The following is a 20057-nucleotide window of genomic DNA, read 5'->3' as shown; positions in this document are numbered from 1 at the left end:
TGTTACAGTTGGAGGGATTGGGTCTGAGGGCGGAGGTGCAGAATATGGATGAGATGCATTGCAGGGCATCTTTAACCACGTTGGAAGGGAAATTGTGGTCTCGAAAGAAGGAGGCCACCTGGTGTATTCTGTGGTGGAACTGATCCCCCTGGGAGCAGATACAGCAGAGGCGGAGGAATTGGGAATACGGGATGGCATTTTTGCAAGACGTAGGGTGGGAAGAGTGTAATCCAGGTAGCTGTGGGAGTCGGTGGGTTTGTAAAAAATGTCAGTGTCAGGTCGGTCGTCATTAATGGAGATGGAGAGGTCAAGAAAGGGGAGGGCGGTGTCAGAGATGGTCCAGGTAAATTTAAGGTCAGGGTGGAATGTGTTGGTGAAGGTGATGAATTGCTCAACCTCCCCGCGGGAGCACAAGGTGGCACCAATGCAGTCATCAATGTAGTGGAGGAAGAGGTGGGGTGTGGTGCCAATGTAATTATGGAAGATCAACTGTTCTATGTATCCAACAAAGTGACAAGCATAGCTGGGGCCCTTACGTGTTCCCATGGCTACCATTTTGGTCTGGAGGAAGTGGGAGGATTCAAAGGAGAAATTGTTAAGGGTGAGGACCAGTTTGGCCAAATGAATGAGAGTGTCGGTGGAGGGGTACTGTTGAGGACATCGGGAGAGGAAAAAACAAAGGGCTTGGAAGCCCTGGTCATGGCGGATGGAGGTATAGAGGGATTGGATATCCATGGTGAAGATGAGGCATTGGGGGCTGGAGAAACGGAAGTCTTGGAGGAGATGGAGGGCTTGGGTGGTTTCTCGAACGTATATGGGGAGTTCCTGGACTGGGGGGATAAGACAATGTTATAGTAGGTAGAGATGAGTTCAGTGGGGCAGGAGCATGCTGAGAAAATGGGTCAGTCAGGGTGGTTAGGCATGTGGATCTTGGGAAGGGGGTAGAACTGGGCAGTGTGGGGTTCCCAGACTGTGAGGTTGGAAGCTGTGGGTGGGAGATCTCCTGAGGTGATGAGGTTCTGTATGCCTGTGAGATGATGGTTTGGTGATAGGGGGTGGGGTCATGGTCGAGGGGGCAGTAGGAAGAGGTGTCTTTCAGTTGGCGTTTGGCTTCAGCGGTGTAGAGGTCAGTGCACCAGATTACCACTGCGCCCCCTTTATCTGCTGGCAAAATGGTGAGTTTGGGATTGGAGCAAGCGATTGGAGGGCTGCGCGCTGTGAGGGTGAAAGGTTGAAGTGGGGTAGACAGGTTGAGGCGGTTAATGTCCCAGCGGCAGTATGAAATGAAGAGGTCAAGGTCTGGTAATAGGCCAGCGTGGGGTGTCCAGGTGGATGCAGTGTGTTGGAGGTGGGCTAAGGGGTCCTCGGAAGGTGGGCAGGGGTCCTGCTTTTGAAAGTAAGTTTGGAGACGGAGGCGACAGAAGAATTGTTCTACGTCACGGCGTGTATTAAATTCATTGATATGTGGACGGAGGGGGATGAAGGTGAGGCCTTTGTTGAGAACTGACCCTTTGTCCTCAGTGAGGGGAATGTCTGGAGGGATGGTGAAAACTCGGCAGGGCTGGGAGCTGAGATCTGGTGTGAGTGTGGAGCTGGGAGTGGGAGTGGAGCCTGTAACTGGATTGGGGGGAATAGAGGTGGAGTCATGAACAGGGTTCCACCCCCATTCCCCCCACGCTGACGTCATCATCCTATGAAAAATACTTCCATTGTCTACCTTTCTAATCCTCTGATCATCTCGTATGTCTCTATCAAATCCCCTCTAGCCTTATTCTTGCCAATGAGAAGAGTTTCAAGTCTCTCAGCCTTTTCTCACAAGACCTTCTCTCCAGACCAGGCAACATTCTGGTAAATCTCCTCTGCACCTTTTCCAATGTTTCCAGATCCTTCCGGAAATATGGGCACCAGAACTGAACACAATATTCCAAGTGTGACTGCACCAGTGTTTTGTATAGTTGCAGTATGGTATTTCAATTTTGGAACTCAATCCCTCCACGAATGAAACCTAACACACTGTTTGCCTTCTGAATAGCACTATCAACCTGGGTGGCAACTTTCAGGGATCTATGTACATGGACTCAAAGATTCCTCTGCACACAACACTGCCAAGAATTTTTCCGTTGAGCCAGTATTCAGCCTTCCTGTTATTCTTCTCAAAGTGCATCACCTCACATTTAGTTGCATTGAACTCTATTTGCCACCTCTCAGCCCAATTCTGCAGTTTATCCAAGTCCCCTTGCAACCTGTAACATTCTTCCACACTGTCCACTACTACACTGACTTTAGTGTCGTCTGAAAATTTCCTAATCCATTCACCTTTACCTGCAGTGGTTCCAAAACAGATCCTGGTGGCACGTGACTAGTAACTGGACTCCAGGCTGAATATTTTCCATTAACCACCACTTGCTGCCTTCTTTCAGAAAGCTAGTTTCTAATCCAAACTGTTAAATCGCCCTCAATTCTATGCCTCTGCATTTTCTCCAACAGCCTACCATGTGGAATCTTGTCAAAGGCTTTACTTTTGTCCATGTGTACCACGTCAAATGTCCTACCCTCATCTACAAGCTTGCTGACCTTCTCAAAAAACTCAATGAGGTTTTTTTTTTAGATTAGATTACTTACAGTGTGGAAACATTTACTTACAGTTTGTGAGACATGACCTGCCCTTGACAAAACCAAGTTGACTATCTGAAATCAAATTGATGTTTGCCAGATGATTATAAATCTTATCTCTTAATCCTTTTCTAAACCTTTCCTCCAACAGAAGTAATGTTTACTGGTGTATAATTACCTGGGTCATTGCCCTTCTTGAACAAATGCACAACATTTGCAATCTTCCAGTGCTCTGGTATCAAATCTGCAGACAATGACAACTCAAATATCCAAGCTAAAGGCTATGCTACCTTCTCCCTAGCTTCCCAGAAAATCCTCGGATAAATCCCATCCAGCCCAGGGGACTTGTCTATTTTCACTCCTTCCAGCATTGATAACACCTGTTCGTAACTAACCTTGATAATTTCTAGTCTAATATCTCATACCCCATTCTCCTCCTCTACAATATTCTCCTTTTCTTGAGTGAAAACCGATGAGAAATGTTCATTTAGCATCTCTCCGATCTCCACAGGGTCAACACTCATCTTCCCATTCTGTCTGTGATTGGCCCTATTCCTACCCTAATCATCTTTTTATTCCTCACATACCTATAGAAAGCTTTCGGGTTCTCTTTTATTCTATTTGTTAAAGACTACTCGTGTCCTCTCTTTGCTCTTTTCATCTCACTCTTTAAATACTTCTTAGCTGATCTGTAATTCTCCATCTGAACCATCTTCGCTCATCAACATCTAAGCCTCCTTCTTCTTCGTAACAAGAGATGCAGTTTCCGCAGTAAACCACGGTTCCCTTACCTTATCATTTCCTCCTGCCTGACAGGGACATACCTATCAAGGACATGCAATATCTGTTCCTTAAACCAGCTCCACACTTCCATTGTCTGCATCCCTGCATTTTGCTACCCCATTCTGTGCATCTAATTCTTGCCTAATAGCATTATAATTGCCCTTACCCCATCAATAACTCTTGACCTGTGGCATGTCCTTATTCCTTTTCATCGCTAAACTCAACTTAACTGAATTATGGTTACTCTCTCCAAAGAGCTCACCTACAACTAAATCAAACACCTAGTCTGGTTCATTTCCAAGGAGCTGATCCAATGTGGCCTCCCCTCTTGTCGGCCCTTCAATAAACTGTGTCAGGAAACCCTCCTGTACACATTGGATAAAAACCGATTCATCCGACATATTAGAGTTATAGTATTTCCAGTCAATGGGGAAGTTAAAGACTCCATAATGACAACTCTGTTACTTTCACTCTATCCAGAATAATTTTGCCAATCCTCTATTCCCCCTCCCTGGAATTCTGTGGAGGCCTAAAAAAGAAACCCCAAGCAGTGTGACCTCTCCTCTCCTGTTTCTAACCTCAGCCCACACTACCTCAGGAGACTAGTCCTCATCAAAAGTTCTCTCAGCGACCGTTATACTCTCCTCGACTAACGTGACATGCATGGACCCATTGCAGAGCTTCAAACTCCATGAGGCAGCCATACTCTCTGACAGACAGACTCAGTCTGGAGCCCCTTCTGTCCTTAAGACCTTATGCACTGCCTGTGCTCCTTCATTTCCCCTTTGCACGTTCCCTTTCCAACCCACCCCACTTACATCACTCCATGAATGGTGCTGGCAAGGGCAGAAGTCTGTGGAACACCCCCCCTAACCTTCTCTATCCTCTTTTAAGATGTATTTGAAAATCATTCTCTTTAATCAATTCTCTTTGATCATTCATGAAACACCTTAGGCGGTTTCCATACAATGCAAGTAGTTGTTGTTATTGCTGTACATTAGGAGAAACAGGAATGATGCATTCAAAATTCTAACAAGAAAGTCACTGACAGGTGTAGTGTTCAGGCCACCAAATAATAACTTCACATTGGGATGGGCAATAAACAAAGAAATAACTATTGCTTGGAAAAATGATACGGCTATTACCATGGGTGATTTTAATCTACATGTAGATTGGTCAAACCAGCTCAGTCAAGGTAGCCTTGATTTCATTAAGTGTATCCATAATAGTTTTCTTGAACAGTATGAAATGTAACCGACAAGGAGCAATCTATCCAGCATCTGGCCCTGTGCAATGAGACAGGAATAATTAATGACCTCCGAGTTAGTGATCCTCTTGAAAGAAGTGATCACTGTATGGTTGAATTTAGAATACATATGGAGACTGTGAAGATAAAATCTAATACCTGGGTCCTGTGCTTCAACACAGGGAACTACAATAGAATGAGGGAGAACCTGGATAAAATAGACTGGAAACAAAGATTTTATGAGCAGTGGAAGATTTTCAAAGGCACTTTACGAAGTGCTCAGCAATGGTATATTTCAGTGAAAAGGAAGGCATACTCTGCGATGGGTTTCTAAGGAAAGCGATCAAATTGAAAGAGAAGACATGCAAAGTGGCCAAAAACAGCCTGAAACTAGAACTGGGAAAACGTCTCAAACGTTAAAAGTCAACAGAAATCCACAGAAGAGCTATAAAGAAAACTAAGATAGAACATGAGAAAAATAAACTAGCACAGACTATAAAGACAGATAGCAAAATTTTATATTGAATGAGAAAAGTGACTAAAGTAAACGTTGGTCTTTTGGAAAATGAGAAGGACATTTAATTATGGGATATCACAGTGGAGGAAACTAATATCTTGCCAATAATTAGCAAAGAGACAAACATAGGTGAGGATTTGGAAACTAGCATTATTACGGAACAGCTAGTGTTGGATTGTTGGAGTTAATTGAGCTAATGACAGGAAAGTCTTCTGATCATGATGGAATGCATCCCAGGGTACTAAAGGAGATACCAGGAGAAATAGCAAATGCACTGGCAGTAATTTTCCAAAATTCACTGAACTGTGGCAGTCCCAGCAGATTGGAAAGCAGCAAAAGTGATGCCCCTTTTTTAAAAGGAGGTGGACAAAAGGTGGGGAATTATACACAAGTTAGCTTATTCTCTGTAGTGGGAAAGATGCTTGGGTCTATTATCAAGGAAGAAATAGCAGGGAATCTTGATAGAAATTGTCCCATTGGACAGACAAAGCATGGGTTCAAGAAGGGCAGGTCATGCTTCACAAATCTTTTGGAATTCTATGAAGACATTTTGAGCAAATTGGACAACGGGGACCCAGTGGATGCTGTGTACCTGGATTTACAAAAGGCCCTCAACAAAGTGCTGTGCATGAGGCTGTTGCATAATATAAAGGTGCATGGCGTTAGGAGTAGAATATTAGCATGGAAAAGAATGTTCATAAATGTAAAGTCATACTGTTTGTTTGGAGTAACATTAAAAAAGAGATTATTACTTGAATTTTTAAAAGTTGCATCATTTGCTATGCGGGGGCACCTGAGTAACTTTCTGCATGAAGGTTGGTCACCAGGTACAACAATCAATTCAGAAAGCAAATGGAATTTTGGCCGTCATTGCTGAAGGGATTGTGTTTAAAAGCAGAGGTTATGTTCCAGCTGTATTGGGTGCTGGTGAGGCCACACCTGGAGTACTGCATGCAGTTTCTCTCTCCTCACTTGCTCAAGGATGTACCAGCACCGGGGGGAGGGGGGGGGTGCAGAGGAGGTTAACTAGGTCGATTCCGGAGTTGAGGGAGTTGTTTTAACAGAGACTGAGAAGATTGGGATTATATTCATTGGAAATCGGAAGAATGGGAAACATATAAAATAATGAATGGAATGGATAAAACAGAAGTAGCGAGAATGTTTCCACTGGCAGATGAAGCCAGAACAAAAGGGCATCACCTCAAGATTAGAGGCAGCAAATTTAGGACTGAATTGACAAGAAACCTCTTGACCTCTATGGAATTCATTGCCCAGGGAAGTAGCTGATGCTAGTTCAGTAAACGTTTTTAAAGCTAAGGTAGCTTTTTTTAAAAGAAATAACTAATTAATTAAGGGATTAAGGTGAGAACGTTGGTAAATGGTTCTCCGTCCACAAAATGATCAGCCATGGTCTTAATGAATGGCAGAGCAAGCTCAAAGGGCAGGACGGCCTTCTCCTGTTCCTAGGGCTTTTGTTGTTATATTTTGCATTTCTCCCGCACTCTTGACTTTCAGGTGCTGCTGTTGGATTAGGATGGACAAAATTAAAATTCACAGAACACCAGGTTATAGTCCATCAGGTTTACTTGGAAACACTCGCTTTGCAGCTTCTGCAATAGGTGGTTGTGTGATTTTTAACTCTGTCTCTCACTCTTGTAACTGATAAACAGCAACTAAAGCCACGAAGCAGTGCGCATGCTCCAGGCAACAATGGGCCCCTGGTGGTTGATGTCAGTGGAAGACCAATGGAAAGGCAGGGGCAGCGCTGGAGGACCTGGCGGGGCATTTGGTCCTCCGACCAATCAGAGTAAATGAGGGACGGGACTAGACTATACCACGTGATACTCCTCACGGTGGGCGCAGATGTGTGGGACGTGTGGATGGAGAGCTGTTGGTAAGGAAAGAAATAAACAGCAGGAAGTGGGAGGGAAATGGTGTTGGTATGGGCTGAGAGATTTTACAAACATTTGGTGCATGTCGGAAAATACAAATTTGAAACTTACAGTCCCGTTTTTGCAGTAAACGGGAAAATAACCTCATCGTGTGATCGTCGCCATCTTTATTCGGGGCAAAGATTCAGTGGACACGTGCGTGGCCGCCAGCTTTGTCGGGGGCAAAGTTCAGAGGTGTGTATGTGCAGCCCTCCCTGGTAGAGAGTCATAGGACAGGATTTACCCAGAGCACATTTAAACCCAGAGAAATGGATTGTTTTTTCTGGATTTGTATCTTCATCCATTTAAAGATCTGGATGTGAATAGAGCCGGTACAGTTCGTAAGTTTGCAGATGACACCAAAATTGGAGGTGTTGTGGACAGTGATAAAGTTTGTCTCAGAATACAATGGGATATTGATCAGATGGGCCAATGGGCTGCGGAGTGGCAGATAGGGTTTAATTTAGATAAATGTGAGGTGCTGCATTTTAGAAAAGCAAATCAGAGCAGGACTCACACTAAATTGTAAGGTCTTGGAGAGTCTTGCTAAACAAACAGACCTTGGAGTGCATGTTCATCGTTCCTTGAAAGTAGAGTCACAGGTAGCTAGGATAGTGAAGAAATTGTTTGGGATTCTTCCCTTCGTTGGTCAGAGTATTGAGTAAAGGAGCTGTACAGGATATTCGTTAGGCCATTTTTGGAATATTGTGTGAAATTCTGGTCTCCCTCTCATGAGAAAGAGGCACTGAAACATGGAAGGTTTGAGAATTGATTTTTTAAGGATGTTGCCAGGGTTGAAGGATTTGAGTTGCAGGGAGAGGCGTAATAGACTGGGGCCATTTTCCCTGGAGTGTCATAGGCTGAGGTGTGATGTTGAAGAGGTTGATAAAATCGTGAGGGGCATGGATAGCATAAATAGACAAGGTGTTTACCCTGGAGTGGTGGAGCCCAGAACTAGAGGGTATAGGTTTAGGGTGAGAGGGTAAAATTCAAAAGGAGCCTGAAGGACAATCAAAATGGTAACCTTTAAAAGGCATTTGAATAGGAAGGGTTCAGAGGGATGCCGGTCAAGTGCTGGTAAATGGGAATAGTTTAGGTTAGAATATCTGGTTTGCATAGATGGGCTGGACTGAAGAGTCTGTTTTTGTGCTAGACATCTCTGACTGTGGAATCATAAAACTGAACACTGCTCTGATTCACCTCTGGGCTTCTTGATGTCCACTTGTTTGTTATCTAGCTTCCTCAGTCTCACATGAATGTATTTTTGCCATGTTTTGTATTTTACTACTACGTTCACAGACCTTTTTGTAAATAGATTGTCCACTGCTGCCCGACACCTGACCGTATGCTGCTCCATTATCAAGTTATTTTTTCCACAATATCGTTGACAGTCAAGAATTCTTTTTTCCAAAAGTGAGTGAATTTTTCTTCCACTTCTGACAGTCAAATTCTGCACCATTTTCATTCCCTATAATTCATATTGCACTCCCTGAAATATCATATGTATTTCTCCTTCCACACATACCAGTGATCATTGCCAAAGCCGTATTGCCTGTGGAGAGTGTGAAGTTTGACTTCCTTGTACAGTTGCAGTTTGAATGGTGAAGGTTCTCCCACAACGTGGTTGGGTAAGAGATGTTACAGATTATTCACTCAGTGATAGTGAAAAGTAGAAGATATCTGTACAAATCAACATGTTTTTAATTTCACAAAAAATGTTGAGAACTTTTGACATAAGGACACAGCTGGAAAATATTATGCCCGGTGACCAAAACCATTGCCAAATAAGCAATTTTTCAGGAATGCCTTAAAGGAAGAAAGCAGATCTTAGAGGGTGGGAATTCCAGACTGTGTTGCCTTGGAATCTATAGACACAGTCACACACCTGAACACAAAAATAAACACATCATTGGGAGTCTAAACTAAGATGAGTTGTTGAGATGTGAAAGGGTGTATGGTGCAGGAAGATAGGAATGATTACAACCAGGAATTTAGTCAAGGGTGTGAAAGTAAATTGTTGCTTATAAATGGGAGCCTTTTGATGGATCAGCAAGTTCTGGTACAAGTGAGCACTTGGGCAGTAGACTTTTCAATATTCTGGATATTATAGGGAGGGTGATTGTGGGATGTTGGCCAAGAGTGGGTTTACATAATGAAATCTAGAGTTAACAAAAGGAATGAAGTAGAGTTTCAGTAAATGAGCTGAGGCTGTGGTGAGGTCAGGTGATTTCACTGAAGTCGAAATAGTGGTCTTGGAGTGGGACTGGGATGTCACCCTCAGCTCCTGGGATTCAGCTGTTTGTCAGTTTGTGAATCAAGTCTGTGACAAGCTCAGAAGCTGATTGGCCCTGGAAGAAGCCAAACTGGGTGTCACTGAGCAGGTTATTGTGAGCATGTGCTTGATAGCACTGTTGATGACAACTTCTATCACTTCACTGCTGAGCGAGTGTGGTCTAATGGAGGGAAATTGGCTGGGTTGGATGTGTCCTGCGTTTTTGTGTTGAACAACAATGGGAAACATTTCCCAGGGTCGGTAGGTGCCAGTGCTGGAGCAGTACTTGTTTTGGTGGACAGCAAGTTCTGGAGCACGGCCATCAGTATTATTGCCACAATGCTGGCAGGGCCGACAGCCTTTACACTACTTCTCCATTTCTTGATCTAATTTGAAATGAGTTTTCAACCAATTCGATTCACATCTGTGATGTCATGGACAAATAGAGAAGGCTCATCCACTTGGCACTGCTGGCTGAAGATTGCTGCAAATACTGTTGTCTTGTCTGTTACATGGATGTGTGAGACCCCTCCATTAGTAAGGTTGGGGATATCTGTGATGCTTCCTGTAGTGAGTGTTTAATTGTCCATCACCATTCCTGACAAGGCGTGGCAGAACAGCAGAGCTCAGATCTGATCCATTGGTTGTTGGATCATATTGTTCTATTTGGTGTTGCTTGCACTGCAGCTTCACCAGGTTGGCACCACATTTTTAAGTGTGCCTGGTATTGCTCCTGGCATGCCCTGCGGAACTCTCCATTGAACTAGGGTTGATCCCCTGGCTTGATGTTAATGGTTGAATGGGGGATATACCAGGCCATGAGATCTCAGATTGGGCTGGAGTACAGTTCTGCTACTGCTGTTGGCCCACAGTGAGACAGAGGTTGCAGGGACAAGAGGGCTGATTGTGTTGTTGTACTTTCCAGTGCATTGGTAGATGTAATGTGGTCCATTCAGTTTCATTCCTTTGTTGAGACTGTGCAGTGATTAATACAATGAGTGATTTGGTGGGACACTGTCAGGAATGCAACTTTTAAAATAAGGCTTGGTGATTGACACATGAAAGAAATGAAACTAGCATGGTATTCGAGCAGATGAAAGACTCAACAGACAATCAAGGTATTTGTCAATGAATAATTTCAGTTACATCACACTATAAATGTTTGCTATAAATTCTCTGCCATAGAATTTTGCCCTTCACAAACACCTGATGAAGCAGCGTCGCTCCGATAGCTAGTGTGCTTCCAGTTAAACCTGATGGATTATAACCTGACGGTGTGTGATTCTTAACATAGAATATTACAGCACTACTAACAGGGCTGCATGTAAACAGGAGAAAGTGAGGTCTGCAGACGCTGGCGATCAAAGCTGAAACTTTATTGCTGGAACAGCACAGCAGGTCAGGCAGCATCTAGGGAACAGGAGATTCGACGTTTCGGGCACATGCCCTTCTTCAGGCCCAATCTGAGATCTCATGGCCTGGTATATCCCTGCTGTGCTGCTCCAGCAATAAAGTTTCAGCTGCATGTAAACAGGTTCAGTCCAGTTAATCAATACATTCGGAAGGATTTCCTCCAGTTTGATGATGCAATATTCGTCAAAACCGTCAACTTCAACCTGCAATGTTGTTATTGACAAAAACGTCAGGCTGACACAAAGCTCTCCACCCCACTGCAATGTGGTAATGGGCCCAGCCCAGGGATTGGAACTGAGACATTTGTGGACTGTGATCTCAAAGGAAGCGAGCAAACACAATTCTGACAGATTAGTTCTCAAAGATGAGTAGCAGGTTTGAGACAAGGCAGGTGGTATGCCTTCTCGCACTTAGCTTAATTTCATTTCTTATTTAGTCGTGTTTTGCAAAGTATAAAGAACCGGTTTGTTTTCCATGGTTGGGGAGTTTTATCCTCGTTGATCACAGTTGCTGCCTCTCACTCCCCAAGTCAAATCATAGGATCGATAACAAAACAATAAACTGCAGGTGCTGGAAATCTGAACCCCAGAAACAAAGTGCTGGAGAAACTCAGCAGTTCTGAGGGCATCGGTGAGGAGAAAAAAGAATGTTACATTTCAAGTTTTTGTCTGAATGGACAAAAGGTCACTGGACTTGGAACTTACAATGTTTTTCCCCCTCAGAGATGTTGCGGGACCTGCGGTTCTCCAGCACTGTGCTTTCTATAGTGAACTTTATTTACAAAATAGATCGGAAATATACTAATCTCCAAAAGTGAAAGGTTCATTGCAAACATGAGCATAGTTTCCACACTTGAGTTACACAAGCCCGCCTCAGATTAAAAACAAGATTTAACTCGAAGTCGTATTCCGTCTCAAAATTAGCCGAGTTACGCCAGTAATAAAGCTCACCACCTAATTAGGCGCTTCAGCACAACATACTGCAGTGTTGCACACAGCCACCTTTACCAAAGAATGATCACATGTCACAAAATTGAAGGCCAAGAGCATGACTCTTTAAAGGAGCTGAAGTCAAACTCTCAATTTTTGGGAAGATTTTTATTAAACCTGATTGAACATTTACATCGCGGAGCATAATCTTTGCTTTTTTACATCTTGGTAAAGGTTCAGTTCGGCCCGATACATAGAGCCCAATGTCAAGCAAACATTACACTTTCCATTCACTTCTACAAAGGGATGACATCACATTTCTTCAGGATTTAAAGTAGTTTATAAATTGTTTATAAAATCATTTGTCACATTAAAGAACTGGACAATAAATGTCATTGTATGCAATAAGAGTGAAGCCTGTGACAGCAGATTTAGCTTTGGAGGGCAGTGAATGCGCTTTCTAAATTCTGGTAGCACTTTGGGAGACTGCTCCCAGATGGTGATAGTGAGCATATCTGGAATGCACTGTTTAGATTTGGGAATCCATGGGAAACAATCTGTGGTTTCACTAATACTTGGCTTGTGTTGTTGGTGTACGGTAAGCAATTCATAAAGTTACTTATGTATTGTTGTTGACTACCTGAATGATATTCAAATCTGCCAGGTTACCTTCAATAGTGTGAATGCATCTATTGTAAATATTTGGAATATTCCAGAACTGCCCAGTGCTTGGCAAATTCAGGGGGGGCAAAAAATCACATTGATTAATTTGAAATTAAGAATGCAAGAGGACTTAACCACTGAAGTATTCAATTCAAATAGTTAAATGGAGTGCTCACATTTAAAATACCTGTGATCCATAGGAATGGATGGACTGACAGAATTGGGACCAAATTCCTGGCTGGGGAGTGTGAAATGTGCTTTGATAAAGTCACCTGCATTTACCAACAATATTTCGGCAAGCTCGGAAATTTAAAAAAACAATACGAGCTTCATTGCTGCTCCAGTCGTGTCCCAAGCTCTGTGAAAAAATAACAATGTTCAGGTTTATTGCATACACTCTGAAACACGTGTTTCTTCAATAGATCGTGCAAGTTTACCAATGAGCTTGGCAACATCATTTGGATGGACTAACTTTAGTCAACTCATTTCTTTCCTAGCCTCTATAACCTGAAGAGTGACCAGAAACAATTACTCCACATATGTGGGAACATTACCGACGAGGATTTTTTCCTTCAGAATTGATTTCCATATATTCAGTGCCCAGAAAAGATAAAAAGCTTGTCACCTTTTATAGAGCAATGATTCAGTGGGAGTAAAACGCGAACATTTTCTTGCTTAACAATCAAGCTGCCTAAATTTTAAAAATGAACACTTCTTAATAGTTCACGAGATCCTAACGAAATATTTTGTGCAAAACAAATCACATGATACATAGTTATTCAGAGAACAAAACAAGTTTGTTCATTGATGAACCCAGAGGAAAAGGTCATGAAATAATGTGAGTTTGATATACCTCAATCATCATTGCAAGTGCATTCTCTGCATAAATTATCCTTTTCCTCCTCGAAGTATTCAACTTCTTGAATAACTGAGAGAATGAAGTCACAGTTGTACAACACACAATCAGACCCTTCAGTCCAACTTGCCCATGCTGACCAGATGTCCAAAAATATCTAATCCCAACATTTGTTCCATATCCCTCTTAAACTCTTTCTACTGATTATCAGTTTATTTTACTTTATCAGCACTTGAAATACTGACATTGTTTTCTCTAACATTAGTTAAAGAAATCATAAGTTCATTTATCTAAGTTAATTTTGTAATCTTTCACAAAGAAACAATTGAGAACAACATATAGCTGAGTGCAAAACAAAATACTGCAGCAGTGCGATATCTGGGAACATTCTCTAAAGGTGAGGCACTGATACTGTACAAGTTTGTCAGCACGGTTTCAATTACTGACAATAATTTAGTAATGTCTTAGCCTTCACATAGTTAAGGTAAATGTGAGATATCTGAATTTCATGAATTGGTTCATATTGCACTTTAAACCAAGAATATGTTTTGTTGATCAATCTACTCAAAGGAGAAAGTGACGACCAAAGAAGCTGGACATCAGAGTCGAAAAGTGTCATGCTGGAAAAGCACAGCAAGTCAGGCAGCATCTGAGAAGCAGGAGAGTTGATGGTTCGGGCATAAGCCCTTCATCAGCAATCACAGGCTTCAGAAAAATAACTGACATCGACTTATGCCAATACATATGTAGAAGGGTCGAAGCACGTTACTATCAGATTAGAGACTAATTTCAGATTTGGTACCATTCAGTGCAACATTTCAGTATGATATTTAAATATGTACCTAAAAGATAAGTTGTCTAAAGTACAAGCTCTAGAATGATTATAGGATTAAACCTGGAAATAAAGCTGTTGAACAGGAATGGCAAAGTGAAGTGCCATCAGTATGACCTTGTGCAGTGTCAAGTAAGAATTTGAGAGCAGAGTTGCCACTTTGGTGTAATCTTCAGTCTGAACCAAATTGCAGCAAACATCTGTTCAATTTTATCTGCAAACTATTGAATGCAAAATCCTCCTTGCACAATAATGAGGCAGCATTTTGGGATGTCATTTTAAAAATATATTATTTTCAAAGTTACTCACAATTAAGAGTGATCGCTTGGCGCTGTCTGCATAATACAGTACGTAAAGGAATTAACACAAAAAAAAACATTATAACCCAAATTCAGAGTCACTAATATATTGATATTGCATGGGTCCAGCATTGATAAGTAATCGATTTTTTAAAATAAATATGGATATATTTACTAACTACATTGGAGTACAGTCAAGTTTCTGACTGAACAGTGACAGGATTGGACAGAGTCCACATGGATTTAAGAGAGGGGAATCATACTTGCAAATCTACTGAAAGAATCTACAGAGTCAAATATTAAAGTAAGAAATTGCAGGACATTTAGGAAAGCTTATCATTAAACATGGTAGACTGGGTTTTGTGAAAGAGAAACTATATTTGATAAATTTGCGACAGTTCATTGAGGAGATAACAAGCAGGTCTGATAAAGGGCAATCCAATGATGTTCTGTATTTGGATTTGAAAAATGCAAATGATAAGGTGCTACATAAAAGTTAATTGCACAATTTAGGGGCTCATGGTATCGGCGTAATGTATTAGCATGGATTGAGGATTGGTTTACCACACTGGCTGTTGCTGAGTCCTCACTTGCAGTGCTGTATACAATGTTAGCTCCCATATTTAATAAAGGATAAACCAACATCGGAGACCATTCAAAAAAGATTCAATTAGGTGCTTCGAGGACGTTGACCTATCAAGAATAGATAAGCAGGAGTGATCTTATGGAAACAAGATTCTGAGGAGCTGGACAGAGTAGATGTTGACTAGATCTTCTAGCACCAGTGAAGTCTCAAACAAGGGACATTACATAAGGGAACATTAAGTTTAGAAAAATTAAAGAACTTTTTCTCTCAGTGAATGGCTAGAATTTCCGCACCCAAACAATTGTGAAAGTTGTGTGGGAGGGGAATGGTTGGATTACTCTTCGGAGGGTTGTTCTGGCTTGTTGGGCTGAAGGGCCTGTTTCCACACAGTAGGGAATCTATGATTCTATCTCAAATTATTTTAAAAGAGGACAGATGCGGATCAAGCATAAAAGAGGTGTTGAGGTCTGGGTTGGCCAAGCCATGATCTGATAGAATGGGGGAACAAGCTGAAGGGAATGAATGCCCTACTCCTGCTCCGATTCCTTTTTTTTTTCCAAAGAAGAGCGTGATACAATGTGGTAAAGATCTCAGATGTTGTGAAAAGGAGTGAAAATGAGGTGTTTATGTACTGATTCAGGTGGCATTGATTCATCAATCACAGCTGTACAGTCATGAGTAGGAAGACAATTCCCTCCATGAATAAAGGAAATCTACTGCAGATCTCACACAAAGGGAATTCTTACACTCAGTAAACTCTCCCATCACATCACCCAACATATCAGCTGAAGGATGATCAACTGCGCATGGTCGAGCCACCAAAGGGACGCCGGGTGATTGATGTCAGCACCGGACCAATGAAAGGACGATTGGCGGAGCTGGATGACCTAGCGGGATGTTGGTCCTCCAACCAATCAAAGTGAATGAAGGGCGGAGCTAAACTAAGCCATGTGATCACCCTCGCGCGCGGCGCACAGTCGCTGTAATGAATGCTCGGCAAGTTATGGAGAGAAAGGATACGGTAAGGAAAGAAATAAACAGGGAAACGGGAGAAAATCTGTGTTGCTACGAGCGGAGACGTTTTACAAACAAATTGTGCACGTCGGAAAACACAAATTTGAACGCCCCAGTCCCGTGTTTGCAGCAAATGAGGAATGACCTCAGCGCGGCTGCAGGCCTGAGTGAGCGCCGCCATCTTTATTCGGGACAACGATTCACTGGACACGTGCACCGCCGCCATCTTTGTAGGGGGCAAGGTGCAGCCAGGCGCATGTGCAGCCTTTGGTATAGAGTCATTGTGATGTCAGCAGCCCACACTGCTCTGATTCACCTCTGGGCTCCCTCACCACCACTTTGTCAATATCTAGCTTCCTCAGTCTCGAACCATGGGTGTATTTTTGGTCTGTTTAGTCCTGTATTATTACGTTTATAGACCCTTTGTAAACGGGTCAGCCCCTGACCATGTGCAAATCTGTTATCAGATTACCTTTTTCTTAAATATTTTTGACAGTCAAGAATTCTTATTTTCCAACAAGAAAGTGTATTTTCCTTCCATTTCTGACTATCAAATGCTGCACTATTTTCATTCCCTGTAATCCATTTTGCACTCCCTGAAACATCAACTATGTTTCTCCTTCCACAGATACCAGTGATTAATGCCAAAACCCTGTTGCTTGTGGAGAGGGTGATGTTTGACTTTCTTGTACAGCTGCAGTTTGAGGGGTGAAGGTGCTCCCACAATGTGGTTGGGTAAGTGACATTATAGATTATTCATTCAGCCACAGTGATGATTTGAAAATAATGTCCAAATCAACAACAGTTTGTATTTTTATTATCATGCTTATAATTTCACAAAAATACAATTGAGAACTTTAGATATAAGGCCAGAAATGGAGATATTAGGTCAGATGACCAAATTGCCAAAAAGCAGGTTTTGAGGGATGTCTTAAAGGTGGAAAGCAGACCTGAGAGTTTTTGGCTGCGAATTTCAGACCATGCTGCTTCAGCAACTGTAGAAACAGCCACACAGGTGAAGTAATGAATTCACAAATAGTTGGGAGTCTCGAAGAAAATGGGTTGTCGAGGTCTCAAGTGTGTGTGTGGTGCAGGGAGCCAGGGATTATCACAGCCAGGAATTAAATCAAGTGTGAGAATTTTAAATTGAGGGATATTGGCCAGGTGCTGGCAGGTGAGACTAGATTGGGTTGGGCTATCTGGTCAGCATGGACGGGTTGGACCGAAGGCCCTGTTTCCTTGCTGTACATCCCTATGGTTGTATACTGTTGATTACAATTAGGAGCCTTTTGATGAATCAACAAGCAGAGATTTAGACTTTCTTGAGATTACAGGGAGGTTGAATGTGGGAAGCTGGGCCTGAGTGTGTTTGGAAAATGAAGTCTGGAGATAACACAAAGTGGATGAAAGTGTATGAGCTGAGACAAGGGTGTAATCAGCTAGAAATAGTGGTGTTTACTTGGGACTGAGTTATCACACTCTCCTCACCTCTGGGATTCAGCTGGTTGCCAGGTTGTGAATCAGGGCGGTAACACAATCGGGAGCTGAGTGGTCCTGGTGGAGCCTAAAGTGAGTGTCACTCAGCTGGCTGTTGCTGAGCAGCTGCTGCTTGGTAGCCCTGTTGATAACATCTTCCATCACTTTACTGCTGATCGGGTGTGGACTGATGGATTGAAATTGCCTAGGCTGGATTGCCCTGTATTTTTGTGTTGAACATCTCTGGGCAATGTTCCACATTGTCGGTAGATGCCGGTGCTGGAGCGGTACTTGGCTTGGTGGGTGGCAAGTTCTGGATCACAAACCATCAGTATTATTGCAAGAATATTGGCAGGGCCAGTAGCCTTTGCACTACTTAACAATTTCTTGATGCTATTCAAACTCAACTGAACTGGCTTAAAACTCACATCTGTGATGTTAGAAACCACTGGAGAAGGCTGAGATGGATCATCCCACTTTGCACTTCTGGCTGCAGATTGCTGCAAATGCTGTCATCTTACCTGGTGCATGGGTGTGTGAGGCCCCTCCATCAGTAAGGGTGGGGATATCTGTGATGCTTCCTCCAGTGAGTTCTTTAATTGTCCATCACCGTTCACAACTAGGAGTGGCGGAACTGCGGAGCTCCAATCTGATCTATTGGATATAGGATCACTTAGCTCTATCACTTGCTTCTGATGCTGTTTGAAATGCAGATGGTCCTGCTTGTGAGCTTCACCAGGTTGGCACTTCATTTTTAGGTCTCACTGTCCATTGTGACGGGTGAGAGCAGGATTTACAAACCCATGAGATTACAGATTGTGCTGGAGTACAGTTCTGCTGCTGTTGAAGTCCCACAGTGCCTCATAGATACCCGGTTTGAGATTTATGAAAGTCTGTCCCATTTAGAATGGTGATAGTGCCACTCAACATAATGGAGGTTTTTCTCAATTTTAAGGCAAGACTTTGTCTCCAAAAGGAATGTGTGATGGTCACTGTTAATGATCCTGTCATGGACAGATGTATCTGCAGCTGGTCAATTCATAACAATGAGATCAAGTATGTTTTACACTCTTGTTGGTTCCCTCACCACCCGCTGCAAACTCAGTTGAGCAGCTATATCCTTTAGGACCTGACCAGCTCAGTCAGCAATTCTGTTGCAGAACTAGTCTCGATTGTGGACATTGAAATCCTGTACACAGAGTACGTTTGACACCATTTTACTTCCTCAGTGCTTCCTCCAAATGTTGTTCAGCATGAAGGAGAACTGATCCATCAGCCAAGGGAGGACAGTACGTGGTAATCAGCAGGAGCCATTAGACTTCCTGGTCTCCCGAGCCAATGCTGTGTACTCCCAGGGCAAATCCTCCCTGTCTGTACGCCACTGTGCCACCACCTCTGCCTGGTCTGTCCAGTCGGTGGGACAGGACATATTCAGAGATTTCAGGAGAAAGTGAAGATTGCAGATGCTGGAGATCAGATTCAAGAGTCAGGTGCTGGAAAAGCACAGCAGGTCAGGCTGATGAAGGGCTTAGGCTCGAAACGTCGATTCTCCTGCTCCTCGGATGCTGCCTGACTGTTGTGCTTTTCCAGCACCACACTCTCGATAACTAGGGATGGTGATGGTGGTGTCTGGTCATTGTCTGTAACGGATGATCCTGTGAGTATGACTCTGTCAGGCTGTTCCTTGACTAGTCTGTGAGACAGCTCTCCACATTTTGGCATCAAACACCATATGTTAGTGAGGAGGACGTTGCACCATTGAGAGGGCTGATTCTGTGGTTGTATTTTCTGGTGCCTTGTTAGTTGCCAACTGGTCCATCCAGTTTCATTCCTGTTTTGAGACTTTGCAGTGATTAGTACACTGAGTAGCTGGCTGGGCCGCTGTCAGATTGACAGGATTTTTTTCGCCATTGACAATGGTTTCATGGAGATCAGGAGATTCCTGACATTTTTTTTCTTGAATTCAGATTCCACCATCTGCCAAGACGGGATTCGAACCAGGACTTCAGTCGTTTGTTTTAATATTCTGGATAAAAGCTAAATACATCAGGTTTGTTCACTCATTTTAAATATCACTAACCCTGGCTTTGTTTCTTTGTAAAACACTGTCCATCATCCTGTCTCCTCCATCCTCCCCTCCAACACCAAGTGAGGAGCACATGGAATTTCTCTGAGACTAAGACTGAGATAATCCGATCTGCTGCTTCCCTCCCTCCCACTAGCCCACCGAGCCAAACTGCCTCACGTGGTGTTCCTGGTTTTTGTCCTAAACCTACATCTTTCTCCAGTCTCTTGTCAAGCCTTATCAGAGCTCACCTTGACCCTTTACCCAAACCTCACGAAACTCACTTTCCAACTCTTTTGCTCCGCTGCTGCCTCATCACCCTCCTCGCCAATTCATACATATTGTTCCTTGTTCTGTCTATTGGTCTTTTTTTGGTTATGCCCTTCTCTCCCATTCTGTGAAAAAACTAATATTTGACCTCACCGCTGTTGGAAAATCCTGCTCCATCTCCACTCTCCCTTTCCTTTCTGAATTCCTTGTATTTGGTGTCCCTCGTGGATCTATCCTTGGCCCCTCCTGTATCTCACGGTGACATTGTGCAAAAGTACCATGTTGGGTTTCA

General features: G+C 43.0%; 1 long non-coding RNA gene across 5 annotated transcripts in view; it reads left to right on the top strand.

The window, feature by feature from the left end:
* The first annotated feature begins 7157 nt into the window (after positions 1-7157).
* Positions 7158-20057, top strand: part of LOC148135820 (uncharacterized) — a 78674-nt gene continuing 65774 nt past the window's right edge. For 4 of the 5 annotated variants that reach the window (XR_015754962.1, XR_015754958.1, XR_015754960.1 and 1 more), the window contains exons 1-3: positions 15895-15961; positions 16583-16689; positions 19398-19480. This is a non-coding gene — a long non-coding RNA (uncharacterized LOC148135820). Of the gene's footprint in view, positions 7286-8405; positions 8504-8618; positions 8719-15894; positions 15962-16582; positions 16690-19397; positions 19481-20057 lie in introns of those variants that run through there. The other variant, XR_015754959.1, reaches the window with a different exon arrangement.

Source organism: Chiloscyllium plagiosum, unplaced genomic scaffold (assembly GCF_037043375.1).
Source record: "Chiloscyllium plagiosum isolate Xiang-an unplaced genomic scaffold, Cpla_swu_hap1 HiC_scaffold_48, whole genome shotgun sequence".
NCBI classification, from domain to species: domain Eukaryota; kingdom Metazoa; phylum Chordata; class Chondrichthyes; order Orectolobiformes; family Hemiscylliidae; genus Chiloscyllium; species Chiloscyllium plagiosum.
Note: the sequence above shows the minus strand (reverse complement) of the source record. Positions and strands in the feature narration are given on the sequence as shown.